A 22,916-nucleotide genomic window follows, 5' to 3' on the forward strand; every position below is an offset into this window, starting at 1 on the left:
CATCCAAATCCTGGGATTAAAAGTCTGTCCTGGTGGTGTCCAGTCAAACACGTCTCTGTGAAAGCTTCAATCCAACAGGCTCCAAAGTCCTTCTGCTCATTTCCTCGCCGGGTTCTTGATGCTCCTGTACCATCTCTCTGTCATCCTCCTCGCTCCCTCTTTGCACTCACAGTCTTTGTGCATCATTAACACTCACATGAGGAAAACCAAAGTTTTACTGGGCAGAAGATGATCATCAGTGACTCTGTCTTTAAAATACTCTTGTTAGAAATGTACGACTTTAATGTGAAACATTCAGAGTTTTTTCTCTTGTTGTGTTTGTTTGAAGCTGCTTCCTGTTGGCTTCAGCTGTTTGGAGTTTCCATTTTCAAAACTTCTACATTCTGAACCTTCTTCAGCTCTGAACAGATGATGAAACACTGAATGATTTCAAGCACTTTGTCTAATAAACTTACATCTTTCATTCTCTATACAGATTGAAGAGCTGTGATTTGTCAGAGATCAGCTGTGATTATCTGGAAGCAGTGCTGAAGCTCAACCCTTCGTATCCCAGAGAGGTGGAGCTGAGCTACCACAAGCTGCAGGATTCAGGAGTGAAGCAGCTGTGTGTTCTTCTGGAGAATCCACAACATCAAATTGAAACTCTGAGGTCAGTCTCCACGTTTTAGTTGTGCTGACACTGTCGATCTGTGGAACTAAAACCTTTATACAGGAAGTCTGGTTCAGCTCTTTGTAGACCTTCTAATCTCTGATGCTCTGAGTCTTACTCAGTAGATGATGCAGAGTTGTGAAGCCGATGTGGGTGAGGACACTCGCCCAGCTCTAACTACTTTGACGTCCAGGCGGCTTCCCTGCTTGTCCTGATACAAACAAACCTGAGTAACCTTGCAGGTCAGATCTCATCAGTCACACCTGTTATGGCAGCTCTCCTCTAGATTGTAGTTCTTGTTAACCTGGGATGGTTTTAGAAGCCTGGACCACAGAGTGCAAGGGAAGATATTACTGGGAAAGGCCAAAGCAACCTATTAGACCCATTAAACACTAACATAGATGAATACTCAGATTTAAACCTTTATTGTTTCACAAAGGGTTAAAAAGGGAACGTCCACAGTTTAGACTGCAGCAGATTTTATTAAAGCAGTTTGACAGGAGCAAAGCAAAAACACAAAGAATAAGTGTTTCACATATTAATACATATAACATAATAATAAAAGAAAAGCAAAATAATGATAAAAAAGAATGAAAAAGCTGTCCAGAGCAGCAGGATGTCTGAGGTCTGCAGAAACACAAAAACACAGCAGCTAAAAATAGTTGTTGAAAGAAAACGAGGTGGGAGCTGCTGATTCCTGAGCTTTGATACTGGATTAGCTTCAGTAGTTATTCCCATCACTGCTGTAGGAGCTACATTTAGTCACAGCTGATTGTCTCCTTTGACCAATCAGAAGACTACTGTTGTAAAAACAAGCAGACAAAGAACCAATGAGAGTGAAGAACAGGATAAAGAGCTCGTGTGATGGAGGCAAAGCAATAATCAGCAGACTGTAGCAGTTTCTATCTGGATGAAAGTAGAAGGAGCTCAGCGGAGCTCAGTCCCATATCTTTGGTTAGAAACAACATCAGTGATTTCCTGCTGCTCGAGATGATTCCAGCAGCTCTCATTACAGCAGCTGATGAGAGAAACAGCTGATGGCTCACAGCTCGTACACTGTTGGATCTCCAGATGTTCACGTGGCTGAAGTCTGTGAAGAAACTGTGGTCCACGTAGTTCACACGGCCTCAGATTGGACCGAGCTCCCTGGATCACTGCAGCATCCTCAGCTGGTACATGGACGTCTCTGCTCCTCAGTCTTGGAGCCCCTGCAGGTCCGTCCACACCACCGGGGTCTTCTCACTCACCTTTCCTTTGTCCTCGTCCTTCATCGGCCGTGCTGTGTCTTTGTTCCTGCGGTGTTGTTCCCACGATGCAGTGCTGATGTTCCCTCCTTGAATGCACAACAAGTACGGTGCTGGTCTTTCTCGGGTGGAGCAGAGACAGATTGAAGTCTTTCAGGCTTTAGTGCCGACTTCCCTGACAGAGGCTGGACTCCATGGTCTGCACAGGAGGCTTCTACACTGTGTGGAGGTGACTCCTGGACTCGAAGACAGGCTGCAGGTACATGTGTGATGAAGAGGAGCTACAGCAGTGTGATGGAGCTGCAGGTGTGAATGAAGTCCTGCTGTCCTGTCCCACCCTCATCTTTACTTCCTCTGTCTTCTCTGGACTTGTCCTCCTGTTTCAGAAACAGCACTGCTTCATGCCGAGGGTGGACGGGAGCGTTGGCTCTGATTCTTTTACCGTCTGCATGTGTTCTGCTTCACACTGCTCACCTCCACCAAAGACTTCACAAACATCTTCTTTCTTTGAGTCCAGTTTGTCCCACAAACACTTCCAAATCTCCTCCTCTGAGATTCTGCAGCTTCTTGCAGTGTGACTCAGCTGACTTCTGACAGACCACAGACTGGCACAGCATCCACATGTGTCTCCTTTCAAACAGGCTCTTGATGTTTCCTCCCACATCATTCTGGCCTCTCAGTCTCCTTTGTTCTCCAGCTCTGTAGCTCCAGCTGGTGAAGCTTCAGTTTTCCATGTTGGTAACAGTAAACTACAGCCTCTGCTGTCAGCTGGGTAACTAAACAGAGCTGCAGCACGTCTCTGCGGTGGTGCTACATCCAGCCTGCAGACGGCCGTCTACATGTTGTAGTGGTTTACAGTCACCAGGGGGCGCTGTCCCAGCCATGCAGGCAGTGGGCTGCTCTGCTTGTGCTGTTGTTGGTGAAGCTGAAGTGAAAGCGAGAGTTAAAACCCTGAACAGTGTCCACTGAGCTTCTCATGCTATTCTCATGCTCAAAGAAGTTTAACAGGAAGGACGACTCGTCCATCAGGCGTCCAGCTGTCCGTGACCGTGTCCACAGCAGAGTGTGACCGAGGCTTCATGCTAACATGCACACATGAAGCTAATACCACCACGAGCAGCTGCTCAGTGGATTTGGAGGACAAGTGTCTGCAGCTTCTCACAGGCAGTATGCAGAATGTGGATCTCCACAAAGACTGTGGAGAGCTCGTCCCACACTCTAAATCCAAACTTGTCTGCACAAAACTTCTCACACGTTCCCGTCACAAGTGTCTTCTAAGTGAAGCTACCAGGTTCAGGTCCAGCTTGTTTATCTGGAGCTGCAGGAGATGATCCATCCTCACAAAGCAACACAGCAGATATGCAAACACACAACACAACCAAAGGATTCTCTATGCATGTCTGTGGCTGATGCTGCTGGAACGAAGCTGTTTGAAACCTTGTTGTTCTGCACTTTGGGACCAGAAGAGGAAACTGAAGCTCTGTGCAGAGGGTTCAATGGAAGCAGCCAAGCGCTGTAAGTGTCTGCTGTACAGGGATGCTGGTTCAGCTGTGGCTCAGTTTCACAGTGTGACTCAATAAAAGCAGCAGGAAATCAAAGCTTGATGCTTTCATCAGTGTGGAAATAAGAAAGTTTCCTGTGACAGACGCTGGAGCTCTTTCACTCTCAGCTTCACAGTTTCAGCTTCAAACTTCTTCCAACATGTTTCTAACACGGCCACATTCCACCTTAATGGAGCTGATATCTTGTGCATCAGCACATTTTCTAAAGGCAGCGATCACATCTTTAGTTTTGGATGTTTAACTGCAGATTGTTTATGTGTTTATAGCACATTAATTACAGCAGCAGCGTTGACCACAGTGCTGTACAAGAATCCAAAATAACTATTAAAATAACTCCTAATATTAATATCACACATCAAATATCAAATAACTCTCATGCTGTATTAAAAGCCAGTGAATACAAATGTGTTTTCAGAGCAGATTTACAGAGACTGACAGCAGGAGCTGGGGCTGTTCGATAGAACGATGTATATATGATGACCATATGAAAACGTCTATCGTTTCATATCACGCTCTTTGTTTCCTGCTTATGTGTTTGTGTTTTCCAGATAAAGCTTTCAAAATAAATCTGAAGATCCTGTTGAGAGTTTTCAAAATAAACACAATACAGTACTGCGGTCGCTCGTTTATCGAGTTACGTTCTAAAAATAAGTCTCAGAATGAAGTAGCAGCTTTATGTTTTACAAGTATTATAGAAGTTTTAAGGCAGTTAAACCCTCACTGCACACTTTCTACACTTTTCTCAGACAGGCATGAACATTTTCACACTTTTCTCTCTTGTTTAAACAAAGTTCAAACCTTCATAGAAAAATAAGTTCATTATTAAAGAGTGAAAGCAAAGTGTTTCTGAAACGTGTCAAATCAGCCTTTGCTGGCATTAAATGAGCTTCTGTGTGAGGAGCACTCATCCATGGCCTGGGCTCCTCGCTGTCAGGTAAAGTTTCATAAAGCTTTTGAGTTTTTCTGCAGATAATGTTGGTGTCCAGCACGATGTTCTTTTTCCTGCGGTCACTGAGCCACAAAGCCAAAGCTGACTCCATCCTTACGATGTTCTTGTTGTGGACAGTTACAACCTTTTTGCCTCCTTGTTGAAACTATGATGGTCAGCATCTTCCTCTGCCTTTGGCTGCTACCACAGGTGCAAAACGTCTCGTCATCATTGTTGTTTGTTGGGGACAAAACGTACAAACATACAGTGCAGCACTGCAGAGTCACACTGCTGTAAATTTGAACACATTCTGTACTGTACAGGAGACACGGCACGAGATTGGCTGACAATGGTCTACAGCTAATCAGGACGCAGAACACAAAGCGCTGTAAAAAACAAAAGCATGCAAAATTGAACAAAAAAGATCAGCGAAACAGCGAGGCCGCCAAAGGTGAACTGTGTTACAGCGAGGGACCAGCGTATATGTGGTTGTTGGGACGATAAATGTCTTTGAGCTTGTGTCAGAAGACGAGCTGCAGCTTTCTGGACCAGCTGCAGTCTTGCCAGGCAGGTCCCACTAACTCCAACATATAAGGAGTTACAATAATCCAGCTGGGGCGTCATGAAAACGTGGATCGCCCGTTCAAGGTTTTTAAAAGATATAAATGATCTCACCTTAGATAAAAGCCTCAGTTTGAAGAAAGACCGCTGTACAACTGAGCTCAGCTGTTTTTCAAATTGCCGTCAAATATAAGCCCCAAATGTAATAATGCGATTTAATAAAAGAGCTGAACCAGTCTAATAGAGCGCCCTTGATGCCGCCATGCTCCAATGGTGAGGTCAAGATGCTGTGGTCAAGGCAGCGGTCAGATCCAAAAGCACAGCGGAGTCTCCTGATCAGTGGCTGATAAAAGATCATTAAGAACTTTTCAAAGTGCAGTTTCAGTGCTGTGAAGAGCTTTAAAACCAGACTGAAACCTTTACAACAGATTGCAGCTGAACAAATATAATCTTTTACAAAATCTTCGACAGGAAGGGAAGCTTTGAAATAGGCCTGAAGTTTGAGCGGACAGAGGATCCAGATCAGGTTTTTAGTACAGGCTGTACAACAGCATGTTTCAAACAGGCTGTACAACACCTGAACTAAGACTGCTGTTAAAAATCGCTAAGATGTCGGAACCAACAACCTTTAAAATCTTTTTAAACACGTGTTGGAACAACATCATTTGGACAAGATGATGTCTTTATAGCATCACATCGTTCCTCCACCTGATCAAACCACACAGGCTCAAACTGATCAAAAACAGCTGAGCAGGTGAATATTTTAGCCCCGGTGCGATCTCGGGCGAGAGTATCGATGATGGCCAAAGGGCAGCGTCCAGCTCTACGGCCGCTGAAGAGCAGACTCAACAGACGCGCGTGATGTGGATCCTACTGCTCTAAAACTGGAGCTTCTTCAATCCATTAAAGAGACACAAAACCACAAAGACTTGTATAAAACTATCTTCCTTTATTCTCGATGCTTAAAGAGGATTTTGGAAAATGTGAGTTTTGCCTCTTTATATTTATGGTGGGGATGCAGAACAAGGAGCAAAGATGAATGTGATGCTGAATCAGCAGAAGAATGCAAACGCACAACACAACCAAAGGATTCTCTCTGCATGTCTGTGGCTGATGCTGCTGGAACGAAGCTGTTTGAAACCTTGTTGTTCTGCACTTTGGGACCAGAAGAGGAAACTGAAGCTCTGTGCAGAGGGTCCAATGGAAGCAGCCAAGCGCTGTAAGTGTCTGCTGTACAGGGATGCTGGTTCAGCTGTGGCTCAGTTTGAGCCTCAGTTTGTCAAAATGAGCTTGTAGTTTGTCGGCTTTAATAATGTGACTGGAAAAAGGTGTTGGACTTCAAATATGTCCATTTCTTTCACACTTCACCTTTAAAAGTGAAGCCATGTGGTTCCTGGAAAGAAAAACACGACTTTTTCAAGCTTTTTTCCTGTTTTTATGAGAAATGTACGACTTTAATGTTCTTTTTTTTTTTTTAACTCAATTTTTATTATAATTTACAACATTGCAACTTGTACTTGTCGATGTTCACAAGTAGGACAGTTACAGGAACTGCAATGCAGAAATGTAGATTAAAATAAGAACTGCAATTAGGAAGCACAAAACAAAACCCAAGCAAAACAAAACCCAAGCAAGCAAACAAACAGACAACAACATAACAAAAACAAAACAAAACAAAAACTTTATGTAATATTAAATAACATGTGACAAACTTAGCCGTAAATGGACAAAACGAAACAGACCTATGCTAAATTATTGAAACAGTAAAGCATGTATGGGTCGCCAACGCTCAGTAAACAATTCTCTCTGAATCCGCAGAGCAGATGTTATTTCCTCCATCTGGTAAATTTCTCTTGCTTTATCAATCCACATATTATATGAAGGTGGGTCAAGATTCAGCCATTTAATAGTGTCACGGTCTGGGGGGCAGACCGTGGGGGATGTTGGAGAAAGGACCCAAACGCTGGACTTAGTGGAATGAACAGTGGGTTTATTTACAGTGAGGTAAATGTACACCACACATAAAATCTCCAAAAGTGCTCCCTCGACTCCCGTGACGTGTCTTCTCCCAAGTGCTGGTATCCCGTGCTCTCTGTGCCTACGCGTCCTGCAGTCCTGTGTTCCACTCTCCTGAGGAAAAAACGACAGAAGCAGCCGTTATGGCACCAACTCCAGCAGGCATACACTTAACAATACTAGAGACACTGACATGGAGTCTAACTCAACGATCCTGCGCCGGAGGAAGCTCCATCGCTCTGTTAAGTAGCTCCCCCGACGAGCCCGATCAGAAGCAGGTGTGTGAGAACCTAGGCGTGACCGGCAGCCGGCAGGGCCACGCCCAGCAGGCCTGCAGGTGGCTGTCCTTCATCCCTCAGTCACACCCGCAGACACCCACACACCAGCATGGAACACAAGAGCACAGTGCAGCAAACATACATCCAATACACTAATAACAATAATAATAACAATAACAACAATAACAATAATGGTCCACACTGTTCACGAACCCCGAGTCCCCAGAACCGGGTCCGTGACAAATAGTGATACACTTTAGTGCTGCTGTAAGATTCTTAAGAGATACGTTTTATTGTTTCCCGCAAAACCCTTTGGTAAGACTCCTAAAAGGGCTAACTGTTGGTCTTTTGTTAATGGTTGTTGGAAAACTGTACTGAGAACTTTAAATATGTCATTCCAAAGTGAGCAGAGTTTTGGGCATGACCAGAATATATGTGAGTGGGTTCCTAAAGAAGTACCACAATTTCGCCAGCAGGTGTCAGGATTTGTAGGCTTCATTTTGGCAATTATCTCTGGGGTTCTAAAATATCTCATGACCACCTTCCATTTAAATTCTCTCCACAGCCCAGAATTAGTCACCAGATGGGCTTCACCGAACACCTCTTCCCAGGTGTCCTCTGAGATTTGAGTGCCAGTCTCAGCTTCCCACCTTGCCTTAATATCCAAAGTTGCATTTGTATTGAAACTCATAAATGTGTTATAAAAATGACTGATTAATTTTGGGGAGGAATTACTTTGAAATATTTTTAGAAATATTTCCTCAATGGGTGAGGGCTCCAAAACTTGCCTCCATTCTTTATGTTTTGTCAAAAAGCTTCTTAGCTGCAGAAATCTAAAAAAGTCAGAAGAAGGAAGCCGAAACTGACCTCAATTGTTCAAATGAGCTCAGGTGCCCATTCCTCACAACATGACAAAGTTTATGAAGCCCGCTATTTGACCATGCTCTGAAGCCAGAGTCTTCCACAATAGGAGAAAAACCCTGCAGGGAGGAGAGGCTTGATAGAATTGAAATTTCTTTTGGAAGACCAAATGATTGTTTGATTCTACGCCAAATCTTTAGTGTGACCCTCGTCCGTTCCCCCATATGCACATTTTTAATTGAAATGTTAGAACAAAGCAGTGATTCCAATGATCTTTCGCACATTGTCTTCTCAATGTTTAGCTACTGAGTTTCAGACAAATCCCGCACCCATACAGTCAGGGGTCTCATCTGAGCTGCCCAGAAATAATATTTCAGGTTTGGAACAGCCAATCCCCCCTGCAGTTTTGACAGTTTTAATGTTTGGAACTTGATCATCCCTCATGTGTATTTAGTCTCTGTGTTTCATGTCTCTGTGTCGCATCGTCTGTGTTCCCACCCTCCATATTTTCATGCCCAGTCTTTTGTATTCTTAGCCATAGCTTTCCGTGTCTTCATGATTTATTATAGTATTAGTTCCCCAGTTTAGTTCTCTTCACTGTGATTCTGCCTTGTTTGATGTCTTCCGCCGAAATAAAGGCTCGCTTTTCGTTCAAAACTCAGTTTCATGTCTGCGCCAGTGTCTGCGCCTGAGTTCTCCACACACTCTCCATACGGTCAGCTACTGCGACCGTGACACTAAACTACATGCTGTGTACAGCCACTCTCCTGAGCCTGTATTATATACACAGCGGTTACAATGACAAACTGAATACAATCTCATATCTACAAAACAAGCTTAGTCAAAGTTGCAGCTACGCTTATGGACATGGAGAAAAAACAGGCGAGTTATCAGCTCACCAGCTGCGACTAAGAACAGCTAACCAACTATCCTTGAGATCTACAATGATTTCAATAAGGTGTTTGATATTCCCTCCTTGGGAGAAGATGCGATCGCTAGTCTGGAGGAACCTGTCTCTAATGTTGGAATTGAAACGGCCGTACGGAGCATGCAGTCTGGAAAATCTGCTGCCCCGACGGGTATCCATCTGATTTTTTCATAAAGTTTTCTGACCGACTGAATTCACTGTTAAAATCAACTTTTGAAGAATCCTTCCTCTCACAGTCGTTGCCTCCAACAATGCATCAAGCAGTGATGTGTTTAATTGTAAAACAGGAAAAAGACCATTTAGATTGTCGTTCATGTCGTTTAATATCTTTGTTCAACACAGACACCAAGATCCTGGCTCAAGTGTTGGCCCGTCGCTTACACAAGTATTTGTCCTCCATTATTTCACCAGACGGGCTTTATTAGGCACTCTTTTTTGAACATTAGAGCTCTATTAAATATCATTTATACCCATGTTAAAGGTGATACATTGGAAACTGTCATTTGGCTTGACGCAGCAAAGGCGTTGGATCAAGTGAGATGGGATTTTTTTTTATACGCTTAAAAAATGTGTCTTTAATTTTGTATCTTGGATAAAAGTATTGTATTGCTCCCCTCTAACAGCCGTCCGGACTAACAATAATCTGCCCCCCAGGACAGGGATGCCCTCTGTCTCCTTTTTGCCATTGAACCGCTAGCTGTTGCTCTGAGACAATGTGTTGGTGTTGAGGGAAAACATGGAGGGGGTATCGAACATGAAGTCTCTCTTTATGCCGACGACATGATTTTATTTATTTCCAACCCATCGAACAGCCTCCGCAAACTTTTGGATAGACTTACAATAATAATAATAATAATACGTTTGATTTATAGGCGCCTTTAAGAGCCTCAAGGTCACCTTAATGCATACTTAAGGAATTTGGGACAATTTCTGGATATAATGTGAATTTTGGGAAGAGCGAGGCAAAGTCTATCTGTACGACAACTGGGGAGTTTTGTGTATTTTAGCCCCTTTTAAACCCAGCTATAACAAGTTTAAGTACTCGGGCATCTGGGTGACAAGAAAACCACAAAGACTTGTATAAAACTATCTTCCTTTATTGTCGAAGCTTAAAGAGGATTTTGGAAAATGTGAGTTTTGCCTCTTTATATTTATGGTGGGGATGCAGAACAAGGAGCAAAGATGAATGTGATGCTGAATCAGCAGAAGACTTGGACTCATTTGATTCCAGCTTTGATATCATTGATTTCAATATGTCCATTTCTGTCACACTTCACCTTTAAAAGTGAAGCCATGTGGTTCCTGGAAGGAAAAACACGACTTTTTCAAGTCTTTGTCCTGTTTTTATGAGAAATGTACGACTTTAATGTGAAACATTCAGAGTTTTTTCTCTTGTTGTGTTTGTTTGAAGCTGCTTCCTGTTGGCTTCAGCTGTTTGGAGTTTCCATTTTCTAAACTTCTACATTCTGAACCTTCTTCAGCTCTGAACAGATGATGAAACACTGAATGATTTCAAGCACTTTGTCTAATAAACTTACATCTTTCATTCTTTATACAGATTGAGGGGCTGTGGTTTGTCAGAGATCAGCTGTGATTATCTGGCAGCAGCACTGAAGTCCAACCCCTCCCATCTGAGACAGCTGGAGCTGAGCGACAACAACCTGCAGGATCCAGGAGTGAAGCATCTGTGTGGTTTCCTGGAGAGTCCAGGATGTAAACTTGAAACTCTGAGGTCAGTCAGCATGTTTTAGTTGTGCTGAGATGAATATGATGTGAAAGTTGTGCTGACACTAAACTGCAGACATCAGGCTGATATTATACTGATCCACACTGAGGATCTTCATGGTAAAGTCTGTTTTCTTCTTCTCTGGTTTAGTCCATTGACTGCAGCAGAACAATGTTCACATTTCAAACAGTGATACTCAACGTATGGCCCGCGGCCCACACGCGGCCTGCCCACCTTTCCTGATTCAGAGAGAGGGGACCCTGATTAACTGTGTAGCTTCTTCCTCACAGTTCTAAGTATCAGACACAACAATGAATAATCCACAGCTGACTGTCTTTAGCAGGTCAAAGGTCACGGCACACAGCAGACAGTCAGAAATATTCTAACTCTGATCATTTATCAGTTGTGACACTGTGAGACTTGATCAGAGGTGTGATCATCACAGCAGAGGCCTTTGTGTCAAAGTCACTGAGGATCAAACAGAAACACATGAAGCAGATTTTCCTCTTCTGGCTTTTTATAGCAGATAACCTTCAAAATATTCTGCAGTCGATCAAAAACTGAAGCAAACCATGAAGCAACATGTGAACATGAGCTGATGCTGCTGAAGTGAAGCAAAGTTACAGAGGTTTGATTACAGACACAGCTGAGAGTTTGTAATCTGTCATCATTTTAAAAAGTTTCCATGGAACAGCAGAAATGAGGCTTTACTGTCAGAGGCCGACAGCACTGAACACAACAGCAGACTGGTGGCTAATAAACAGTGAATGATGCAGAAACAGATGTTTGAAGCTGTTCTTGGAGTACACTGAGAGAGAGAGAGCTGTGCAGGCAGGAACAGCCAAAGTCAGAGAGAATTCATGAGCATATTGATCAAACGTGAAGCAGAGTTTGGATCTTCTTTTGCTGCTGCTTCACTCAGTTTTGGTTGGAGACAGATGAAACCTGCAGCTTCAGGATCTGTGAGCTGTCCACTTTCAGCCCCGACGGCGTGTCTGTGTACGTGCCGTGGAGTGAACGATCCACGCTCTGTGTTTCCATCTTTGTGTGTTTAGCTGCTCTCATTTACTGTTTTAGCTGTTTGCTGCTTGTTGAAATAGTTTGTGAGCTTTAAGCTGAGATTCTGGCAAAATACATTTATATGAAACATCGATTCAGGATTGAATGAATCAACATCATTTTATTCAAATTAAAACCATTTAAATGGGAACATGAATTTTTTACAGCCGCCTCTAATGCTGGGTAATGTCAGCTGGTCCATGTGCAGCTGGCTGTGAGGCTCAGGGAGCGTCTACAAAGTGCAACACTGAAAGAACATCATCCATAAATATTGAGTAAGAACTGGACTCTCATACAGCGAGACTCAAATGCCTTTAAACATCAGCTTATCCTGCTGATCCAAGTCCAACACTGAGTTTGTAAAAACATGTTTGTCAATCATTTTGTTTGGTTTCTGAGGAAAATGATTCAATAACTTGCTGCTAATACACAACATTTCATCATATTTCCTCATAAGCCTCTTTTGTCTGACCATTTGATCCCATTTGAATTTGCAATAAAGGATCCACAGAGTTTGGTGACAATAATGACAGTAGATGATTGTGTGAAAGTGCTGGAAGCAAATGAGTGTGTGATGTTCTTTCAGTGTTGCACTTTGTAGACGCTCCCTGAGCACTGGTCTCACAGCCAGCTGCACATAGAGACCAGTGTTGTTAGTCCAGGTCAGAAGATGACTTGTTGGAATGAAAATGAGCTTGTAGTTTGTCTGCTTTAATAATGTGACTGGAAAAAGGTGTTGGACTTCAAATATGTCCATTTCTGTCACACTTCACCTTTAAAAGTGAAGCCATGTGGTTCCTGGAAGGAAAAACACGACTTTTTCAAGTCTTTGTCCTGTTTTTATGAGAAATGTACGACTTTAATGTGAAACATTCAGAGTTTTTTCTCTTGTTGTGTTTGTTTGAAGCTGCTTCCTGTTGGCTTCAGCTGTTTGGAGTTTCCATTTTCTAAACTTCTACATTCTGAACCTTCTTCAGCTCTGAACAGATGATGAAACACTGAATGATTTCAAGCACTTTGTCTAATAAACTTACATCTTTCATTCTTTATACAGATTGGAGCGCTGTGATTTGTCAGATATCAGCTGTGATTATCTGGCAGCAGCACTGAAGTCCAACCCCTCCCATCTGAGACAGCTGGACCTGAGCGACAACAACAACCTGCAGGATCCAGGAGTGAAGCATCTGTGTGGTTTCCTGGAGAGTCCAGGATGTAAACTTGAAACTCTGAGGTCAGTCAGCATGTTTTAGTTGTGCTGAGATGAATATGATGTGAAAGTTGTGCTGACACTAAACTGCAGACATCAGGCTGATATTATACTGATCCACACTGAGGATCTTCATGGTAAAGTCTGTTTTCTTCTTCTCTGGTTTAGTCCATTGACTGCAGCAGAACAATGTTCACATTTCAAACAGTGATACTCAACGTATGGCCCGCGGCCCACACGCGGCCTGCCCACCTTTACCGATTCAGAGAGCTGTGTTTGTGTGGGCGGGGCTCAGACAGCTCCGCCCACTCAGTTTGTTCCCTCCTGATTCATCTGCATGTGTTCTGCTTCACACTGCTCACCTCCACCAAAGACTTCACAAACATCTTCTTTCTTTGAGTCCAGTTTGTCCCACAAACACTTCCAAATCACCTCCTCTGAGATTCTGCAGCTTCTTGCAGTGTGACTCAGCTGACTTCTGACAGACCACAGACTGGCACAGCATCCACATGTGTCTCCTTTCAAACAGGCTCTTGATGTTTCCTCCCACATCATTCTGGCCTCTCAGTCTCCTTTGTTCTCCAGCTCTGTAGCTCCATCTGATGAAGCTTCAGTTTTCCATGTTGGTAACAGTAAACTACAGCCTCTGCTGTCAGCTGGGTAACTAAACAGAGCTGCAGCACGTCTCTGCGGTGGTGCTACATCCAGCCTGCAGACGGCCGTCTACATGTTGTAGTGGTTTACACTCACACGACGTGCGGCGAAGTTGATGGAGTAAAGGTTAGAGTGAAAGAAGCTGAGGATGGGCTGTCAATGTGGAGCGATGAGGTGACCATCCTGCAGTCTACAGTAGAGAGTATGAAGGAGGAGCTGTCTGACCTGAAGGATAAATGTGATGAAGGCAGGAAGCGGAGAGCTAACATCCACATCATAGGGATCCCAAAGGGCCTGGACTCGAGCTCCTCCACGGCCGTATCCGTGCTACTACGTGAAGTGCTGGGTATGGATAAAGACGTTATTGTCGACCGCTCACACAGGAGCCCTATCCTGAGAAAGCCAGCTGGTAACCCGCACGCCGTCATAGCCGAGCGTCACTACTACCAGGATTGTGTGGCTACGCCGTGCCAGGGCCCAAGCCCCGCTTGAGTTTAACGGACAACCTATTGCAATATTACGACTGGGCGATATGACCCAAAGTTCATATCTCGATATTCTTTAGCTGGGTGGCGATATACGATATATATCTCGATATTTTTGAAGTCAGAAAGTTCGAACAAAAAGAGAGTTCTTAGTCAAAGCTGTGTCCCAAATCTCACACAGGCACATTTATTAACATACAGCGTAGATGTACATGAAACAATTACTCAGAAATAAATGATCAGCATTTATTAAATAATAATGCTCCATAAATAAAAGAAAACAATGTTGTGTTTGTGCATAACAAAAAGCTCACAATCGTGCAGTCAAAATGTAAACAGACGCTGAGCATAATAACAAGCAGCTGCTCTGTTCCCAGGTTCTACTGCGTGACTGACAGCCTGGAGTTTGAAACCCTCTTTGTAACCGTGTCTCTTACAGGTGCCATTTATGGTCCTTATACACACTCAATACAGTAATATTACGTTGAAGCAGAGTACGTATCACTCCGCGAGGCTCCTCGTAGCTGTAATGCTCCAACAATCCATCAAGCGGTGCGGCCTCGTAGCTGAGCAAAGTCGTACCAAAACATCTTTTGAAAGGTTTCTGAGCGCCGTGTAGCACATAAAATCGGTTCGAGGTCAGTAAGCACAACCAGAATTCATCCATAAGGCGCACTGTCGATTTATGAGAAAATTACAGGATTTTAAGTGCAGAAAACATAGTTTATGGTTTTCCTTTGATCTTAGCAAATATCTACGCCTCTAATTGGGACGATCACAGATTTTTCACTAATGTCTTTGCGCGGCTCCCCAATATGTCATCACACAATATCATCTTTGAGGGAGACCTAAACTGCTCATTATCTGCTATGGACCACAGTTCACACAAAAGTACACTTAGTCCAAAGTCAGCATGCGTCATTCAGAGCTTTCTTGATAATTATGGGCTGGCTGATGTATGGAGATTTCATAATCCTGCTTCACGTCAATACTCTTTTTTTTCTAATGTCCATAAAACATATATTTGTATAGAAAAACGTCTCCCTTTAGTTACAGAATGTGATTATAAGACTCTGGTGATTTCTCCTCTTGTTTTTTCAATGTGTATTCCTGATGCCTGCTCCAACTATCAGCCATGGAGATTCAACTCAGTGTTGTTAGCAGATGAAGAGTTTGTCAGTTACAAAAGGTCTCAAAGACATTTTTTTTCTATCAATCAGACCCCAGAGATGTCATCATCAGTCATTTGGGAATCTCTAAAAGCATCTGAGAGGCCAAATAATTTCATTTTGTGCCAAACAGAATAGAATAGAATAGAATTAGAATAGAATTCAACTTTATTGTCATTGCACATGCACAGGTACAGGGCAACGAAATGCAGTTTGCATCCATCCAGAAGTGCTTTAGTGATATAGATATATTACAATATATATTAGCAATAATATAGATATGTGAGTATATTACAGAAATGGGTCTATTATGGTATGTTATAATGTACACGGTATGAAGTATGTTGTGAATATTCTATAACTATAAGTATGTACAGGCTGTAGTGAGTACAAGCTATGTACAGAATATGAACAGGATATAAATATGAAAAACTATACAGAATATGAAATAAATAACTTTACAGAAATCTGAGATATACAGCTATACAGAAATGGGAACTATGCAAGTTGTAAACAGTTGTAGGATTAAAGATTATCGAATGTACAGAATGATTATTTACACAGAGCTATACAGTAGTGCAGTTAAGATAAGTGAGGGTGTAGATAGTTTCTACAGAGGCTATATAAAGTGCTGGTGGTTGTGAGTGGTGATTCAGTCCATGTTATTATTGTGTGTTTGAGGGTACAGTTGTCCATTGTGGGTGTGTGTATGTTCAGTCCATGAGTTTAACGTGGGTCAGATGTCAGGAGGCAGAGTTCAGGAGTCTGACAGCTGTGGGGAAGAAGCTGTTCCGGTACCTGGTGGTCTTAGTTCGGAGGCTCCTGTAGCGCCTCCCGGAGGGCAGGAGGGTGAAGAGTCCATGTGATGGGTGACTGGGGTCTTTGATGATTTTCCCAGCCCTTTTCAAATTCAAATTCAAATTCAAATTTTATTTGTCACGTACACAGTCATACACAGTACGATATGTAGTGAAATGCTTGGACAACTGCTCGTGACCTAAAGAAAACAAAAAAGGAAAGGCTATGAATAAGATAGGAAATAAATATGAAAAATTAAAAAGGGTAAATTTAACTAGGAAGGAATAAAATATAAATTAAGGTTAAAAATGAAATAACTGTACAACACAAATTAGAATGAAGGGTAAATTTAACTGGGAAGAATAAGATAAAATATATAAATTAAAGTTGAAAATAAAATAACTGTACAACAAAATACACAATACACAATATAGAACTATATAAGAATGTATGAAGAAATCTAAATATAAATAAATATATACACAATAACAGCAGCTGTACAAGTATTAACTGGAAATGAAGAATATAGTGACCAGTGTTGTGCAAAAACAATGTCCAGAAAGTCCAGTGTGTGTGTAAGAACCATATGTGTGGGTCAGTACTGTGTGGTGGTGTGATTGAGAGACCGTATCGCCTGCGGGAAGAAGCTCCTCCTCAGTCTCTCTGTGTTGGTCTTCAGGGAGCGGAATCGCTTTCCTGACCTCAACAGAGAGAACAGTCTGTTGTTGGGATGGCTGAGGTCCTTCACGATCTTCCTGGCCTTGGTCCAGCACCGCCTGCTGTAGATTGAGTGCAGGTCAGGGAGCTCGGAGCGGATGGTGCGCTCAGCTGACCGCACAACCCTTTTCAGACACCGCTTCCTGTAGATGTCCTTTATGGCAGGAAGTGGTGCTCCGGCGATGCGCTGGGCAGTTTTCACGACCCTCTGCAACGCCTTCCGGTCCGAGGCAGAGCAGTTCCCGTACCAGACTGTTATACAGTTGGTCAGGATGCTCTCGATGGTGCAACGATAGAAGTTCACCAGGATGTCTGAGGACAGGTGGTTCTTCCTCAGAGTCCTCAAGAAGAAGAGGCGCTGGTGAGCCTTCTTGACCAGCTTGGAGCAGTTGGTCGTCCAGGTGAGATCCTCGGAGATGTGGACTCCCAGGAACTTGAAGCTGCTCACACGCTCCACAGCTGTCCCCTTAATGTGGATGGGTGGATGTGGGTCAGCATTCCTCCTGTAGTCCACGATGAGCTCCTTGGTCTTCTCAGTGTTAAGCAGCAGGTTGTTTCTGTCGCACCACTCAGCCAGATGATCCACCTCCTCCCTGTAGGCGGCCTCATCGTTGTCACTGATGAGGCCAATCACCGTGGTGTCATCTGCAAACTTAATGATGGTGTTGGAACCATCAGCAGGTCTGCAGTCGTGGGTGAAGAGGGAGTAGAGGAAAGGGCTCATCACACAGCCTTGTGGTATACCGGTGTTCATTGTGATGGTAGATGAGCAGTGGTTATCCAGCCGGACATGTTGGGGGCGGTTGGAATAAAATAGGGACCGAGCGCCTCTCTCAGTTAGCTGATGAAATGACTAAACTACATGCTGTGTACAGCCACTCTCCTGAGCCTGTATTATATACACAGCGGTTACAATGACAAACTGAATACAATCTCATATCTACAAAAGAAGCTGAGTCAAAGTTGCAGCTACGCTTATGAACATGGAGAAAAAACAGGCGAGTTATCAGCTCACCAGCTACGACTAAGAACAGCTAACCAACTATCCTTGAGATCTACAATGATTTCAATAAGGTGTTTGATATTCCCTCCTTGGGAGAAGATGCGATCGCTAGTCTGGAGGAACCTGTCTCTAATGTTGGAATTGAAACGGCTGTACGGAGCATGCAGTCTGGAAAATCTGCTGCCCCGACGGGTATCCATCTGATTTTTTCATAAAGTTTTCTGACCGACTGAATTCACTGTTAAAATCAACTTTTGAAGAATCCTTCCTCTCACAGTCGTTGCCTCCAACAATGCATCAAGCAGTGATGTGTTTAATTGTAAAACAGGAAAAAGACCATTTAGATTGTCGTTCATGTCGTTTAATATCTTTGTTCAACACAGACACCAAGATCCTGGCTCAAGTGTTGGCCCGTCGCTTACACAAGTATTTGTCCTCCATTATTTCACCAGACGGGCTTTATTAGGCACTCTTTTTTGAACATTAGAGCTCTATTAAATATCATTTATACCCATGTTAAAGGTGATACATTGGAAACTGTAATTTGGCTTGACGCAGAAAAGGCGTTGGATCGGGTGAGATGGGATTTTTTTTTATACGCTTAAAAAATGTGGCTTTAATTTTGTATCTTGGATAAAAGTATTGTATTGCTCCCCTCTAACAGCCGTCCAGACTAACAATAATCTGCCCTCCAGGACAGGGATGCCCTCTGTCTCCTTTTTGCCATTGAACCGCTAGCTGTTGCTCTGAGACAATGTGTTGGTGTTGAGGGAAAACATGGAGGGGGTATCGAACATGAAGTCTCTCTTTATGCCGACGACATGATTTTATTTATTTCCAACCCATCGAACAGCCTCCACAAACTTTTGGATAGACTTACAATAATAATAATAATACGTTTTATTTATAGGCGCTTTTAAGAGCCTCAAGTTCACCTTAATGCATACTTAAGGAATTTGGGACAATTTCTGGATATAATGTGAATTTTGGGAAGAGCGAGGCAAAGTCTATCTGTACGACAACTGGGGAGTTTTGTGTATTTTAGCCCCTTTTAAACCCAGCTATAACAAGTTTAAGTACTCGGGCATCTGGGTGACAAGAAAACCACAAAGACTTGTATAAAACTATCTTCCTTTATTGTCGAAGCTTAAAGAGGATTTTGGAAAATGTGAGTTTTGCCTCTTTATATTTATGGTGGGGATGCAGAACAAGGAGCAAAGATGAATGTGATGCTGAATCAGCAGAAGACTTGGACTCATTTGATTCCAGCTTTGATATCATTGATTTCAATATGTCCATTTCTGTCACACTTCACCTTTAAAAGTGAAGCCATGTGGTTCCTGGAAGGAAAAACACGACTTTTTCAAGTCTTTGTCCTGTTTTTATGAGAAATGTACGACTTTAATGTGAAACATTCAGAGTTTTTTCTCTTGTTGTGTTTGTTTGAAGCTGCTTCCTGTTGGCTTCAGCTGTTTGGAGTTTCCATTTTCTAAACTTCTACATTCTGAACCTTCTTCAGCTCTGAACAGATGATGAAACACTGAATGATTTCAAGCACTTTGTCTAATAAACTTACATTTTTCATTCTTTATACAGATTGAAGAGCTGTGGTTTGTCAGATATTGGCCTTGATTATCTGGCAGCAGCACTGAAGTCCAACCCCTTGTATCCCACAGAGGTGGACCTGAGTGGAACCTACAGCAACCTGCAGGATCCAGGAGTGAAGCATCTGTGTGATTTGCTGGAGAATCCACGATGTCGATTTGAAACTCTGAGGTCAGTCAGCATGTTTTAGTTGTGCTGAGATGAATATGATGTGAAAGTTGTGCTGACACTAAACTGCAGACATCAGGCTGATATTATACTGATCCACACTGAGGATCTTCATGGTAAAGTCTGTTTTCTTCTTCTCTGGTTTAGTCCATTGACTGCAGCAGAACAATGTTCACATTTCAAACAGTGATACTCAACGTATGGCCCGCGGCCCACACGCGGCCTGCCCACCTTTCCTGATTCAGAGAGAGGGGACCCTGATTAACTGTGTAGCTTCTTCCTCACAGTTCTAAGTATCAGACACAACAATGAATAATCCACAGCTGACTGTCTTTAGCAGGTCAAAGGTCACGGCACACAGCAGACAGTCAGAAATATTCTAACTCTGATCATTTATCAGTTGTGACACTGTGAGACTTGATCAGAGGTGTGATCATCACAGCAGAGGCCTTTGTGTCAAAGTCACTGAGGATCAAACAGAAACACATGAAGCAGATTTTCCTCTTCTGGCTTTTTATAGCAGATAACCTTCAAAATATTCTGCAGTCGATCAAAAACTGAAGCAAACCATGAAGCAACATGTGAACATGAGCTGATGCTGCTGAAGTGAAGCAAAGTTACAGAGGTTTGATTACAGACACAGCTGAGAGTTTGTAATCTGTCATCATTTTAAAAAGTTTCCATGGAACAGCAGAAATGAGGCTTTACTGTCAGAGGCCGACAGCACTGAACACAACAGCAGACTGGTGGCTAATAAACAGTGAATGATGCAGAAACAGATGTTTGAAGCTGTTCTTGGAGTACACTGAGAGAGAGAGAGCTGTGCAGGCAGGAACAGCCAAAGTCAGAGAGAATTCATGAGCATATTGATCAAACGTGAAGCAGAGTTTGGATCTTCTTTTGCTGCTGCTTCACTCAGTTTTGGTTGGAGACAGATGAAACCTGCAGCTTCAGGATCTGTGAGCTGTCCACTTTCAGCCCCGACGGCGTGTCCGTGTACGTGCCGTCGAGTGAACGATCCACGCTCTGTGTTTCCATCTTTGTGTGTTTAGCTGCTCTCATTTACTGTTTTATCTGTTTGCTGCTTGTTGAAATAGTTTGTGAGCTTTAACCTGAGATTCTGGCAAAATACATTTATATTAAACATCGATTCAGGATTGAATGAATCAACATCGTTTTATTCAAATTAAAACCATTTAAATGGGAACATGAATTTTTTACAGCCGCCTCTAATGCTGGGTAATGTCAGCTGGTCCATGTGCAGCTGGCTGTGAGGCTCAGGGAGCGTCGACAAAGTGCAACACTGAAAGAACATCATCCCTAAATATTGAGTAAGAACTGGACTCTCATACAGCGAGACTCAAATGCCTTTAAACATCAGCTTATCCTGCTGATCCAAGTCCAACACTGAGTTTGTAAAAACATGTTTGTCAATCATTTTGTTTGGTTTCTGAGGAAAATGATTCAATAACTTGCTGCTAATACACAACATTTCATCATATTTCCTCATAAGCCTCTTTTGTCTGACCATTTGATCCCATTTGAATTTGCAATAAAGGATCCACAGAGTTTGGTGACAATAATGACAGTAGATGTTTGTGTGAAAGTGCTGGAAGCAAATGAGTGTGTGATGTTCTTTCAGTGTTGCACTTTGTAGACGCTCCCTGAGCACTGGTCTCACAGCCAGCTGCACATAGAGACCAGTGTTGTTAGTCCAGGTCAGAAGATGACTTGTTGGAATGAAAATGAGCTTGTAGTTTGTCTGCTTTAATAATGTGACTGGAAAAAGGTGTTGGACTTCAAATATGTCCATTTCTGTCACACTTCACCTTTAAAAGTGAAGCCATGTGGTTCCTGGAAGGAAAAACACGACTTTTTCAAGTCTTTGTCCTGTTTTTATGAGAAATGTACGACTTTAATGTGAAACATTCAGAGTTTTTTCTCTTGTTGTGTTTGTTTGAAGCTGCTTCCTGTTGGCTTCAGCTGTTTGGAGTTTCCATTTTCTAAACTTCTACATTCTGAACCTTCTTCAGCTCTGAACAGATGATGAAACACTGAATGATTTCAAGCACTTTGTCTAATAAACTTACATCTTTCATTCTTTATACAGATTGAAGAGCTGTGGTTTGTCAGAGATCAGCTGTGATTATCTGGCAGCAGCACTGAAGTCCAACCCCTCCCATCTGAGAGAGCTGGACCTGAGCATCAACAACAAGCTGCAGGATCCAGGAGTGAAGCATCTGTGTGGTTTCCTGGAGAGTCCAGGATGTAAACTTGAAACTCTGAGGTCAGTCAGCATGTTTTAGTTGTGCTGAGATGAATATGATGTGAAAGTTGTGCTGACACTAAACTGCAGACATCAGGCTGATATTATACTGATCCACACTGAGGATCTTCATGGTAAAGTCTGTTTTCTTCTTCTCTGGTTTAGTCCATTGACTGCAGCAGAACAATGTTCACATTTCAAACCTTCAAAGAAGAAGAAAAATCCTCCACTGGAAAATTCACTGTGAAACTCTCAAACTCTTCATTGCACCTTAAAGTCTGTGTGACACTGAAATCCAAAGCAAAATGTGCGTTTGCTTTACAGACAGCAGTCCAACACAAACATACACACATCATCCAAAACACAGTCCAACATCCAAATCTCCTCCACTGCCAGCATGAATGATGGGAAAGAGAAGGAGGAACACTCTGACATTCAGGGTTAGAATGAGTTTCATCAAGCAGACTGTGAAGATCAAAGCTGCATTAGAAAGCTTACATGAATGAATGAGTGGACAGAAGTGGACAGAGATCATCTGAAGCACTTCAAAGGCTTTAAATCAGCACATTTCTCTTTGTTCTTTATCAACTCTGTTAGTTTCTCTCAGTTTTCTGTGGAATGAAGCTAACAGCAGGCTAATAAGATGCTGACCAATAGGTTTCTATTAAAGGTTGTAATTTGTATATGAAAAAGTGCTTTGGCTCAGCAGGGATCAGCTTACAGGTAGAATACAGCTGCTGGATGGGATTAGCATGTCATAGCTATCTACCAAACTGCTAACTGGGGGATTTCAGGCCATCTATGGATCATTTTTGCTAACTGTTTATTCAGCTTAGGCTCACAGGGCTGCAGCCTGTGCCCTAGCTGTCATAGGGCAAGAGGCGTGGTCCACCTGCACAGGTGAGCAGTCCATCACAGGGCCAACAGAGAGACAGAGAAGCACTCCCTCACATCCACACCTACAGCCAATGTAGAAGCACCAATGAACCTAAGCAGCATTTCATTGGACTGTGGGAGAACATCCAACCTCCA

The 22,916-nt window shown here is 42.8% G+C and overlaps 1 protein-coding gene across 1 annotated transcript in view; it reads left to right on the top strand.

Moving 5' to 3' along the window:
- LOC309701533 (protein NLRC3-like) overlaps nucleotides 1-22,916 on the top strand; it is a 232,642-nt gene that overhangs the window by 207,306 nt on the left and 2,420 nt on the right. The window lies entirely within an intron of this gene.

This window comes from Aulonocara stuartgranti (genome assembly GCF_965226115.1).
Source record: "Aulonocara stuartgranti genome assembly, chromosome: 23".
Taxonomy (NCBI): domain Eukaryota; kingdom Metazoa; phylum Chordata; class Actinopteri; order Cichliformes; family Cichlidae; genus Aulonocara; species Aulonocara stuartgranti.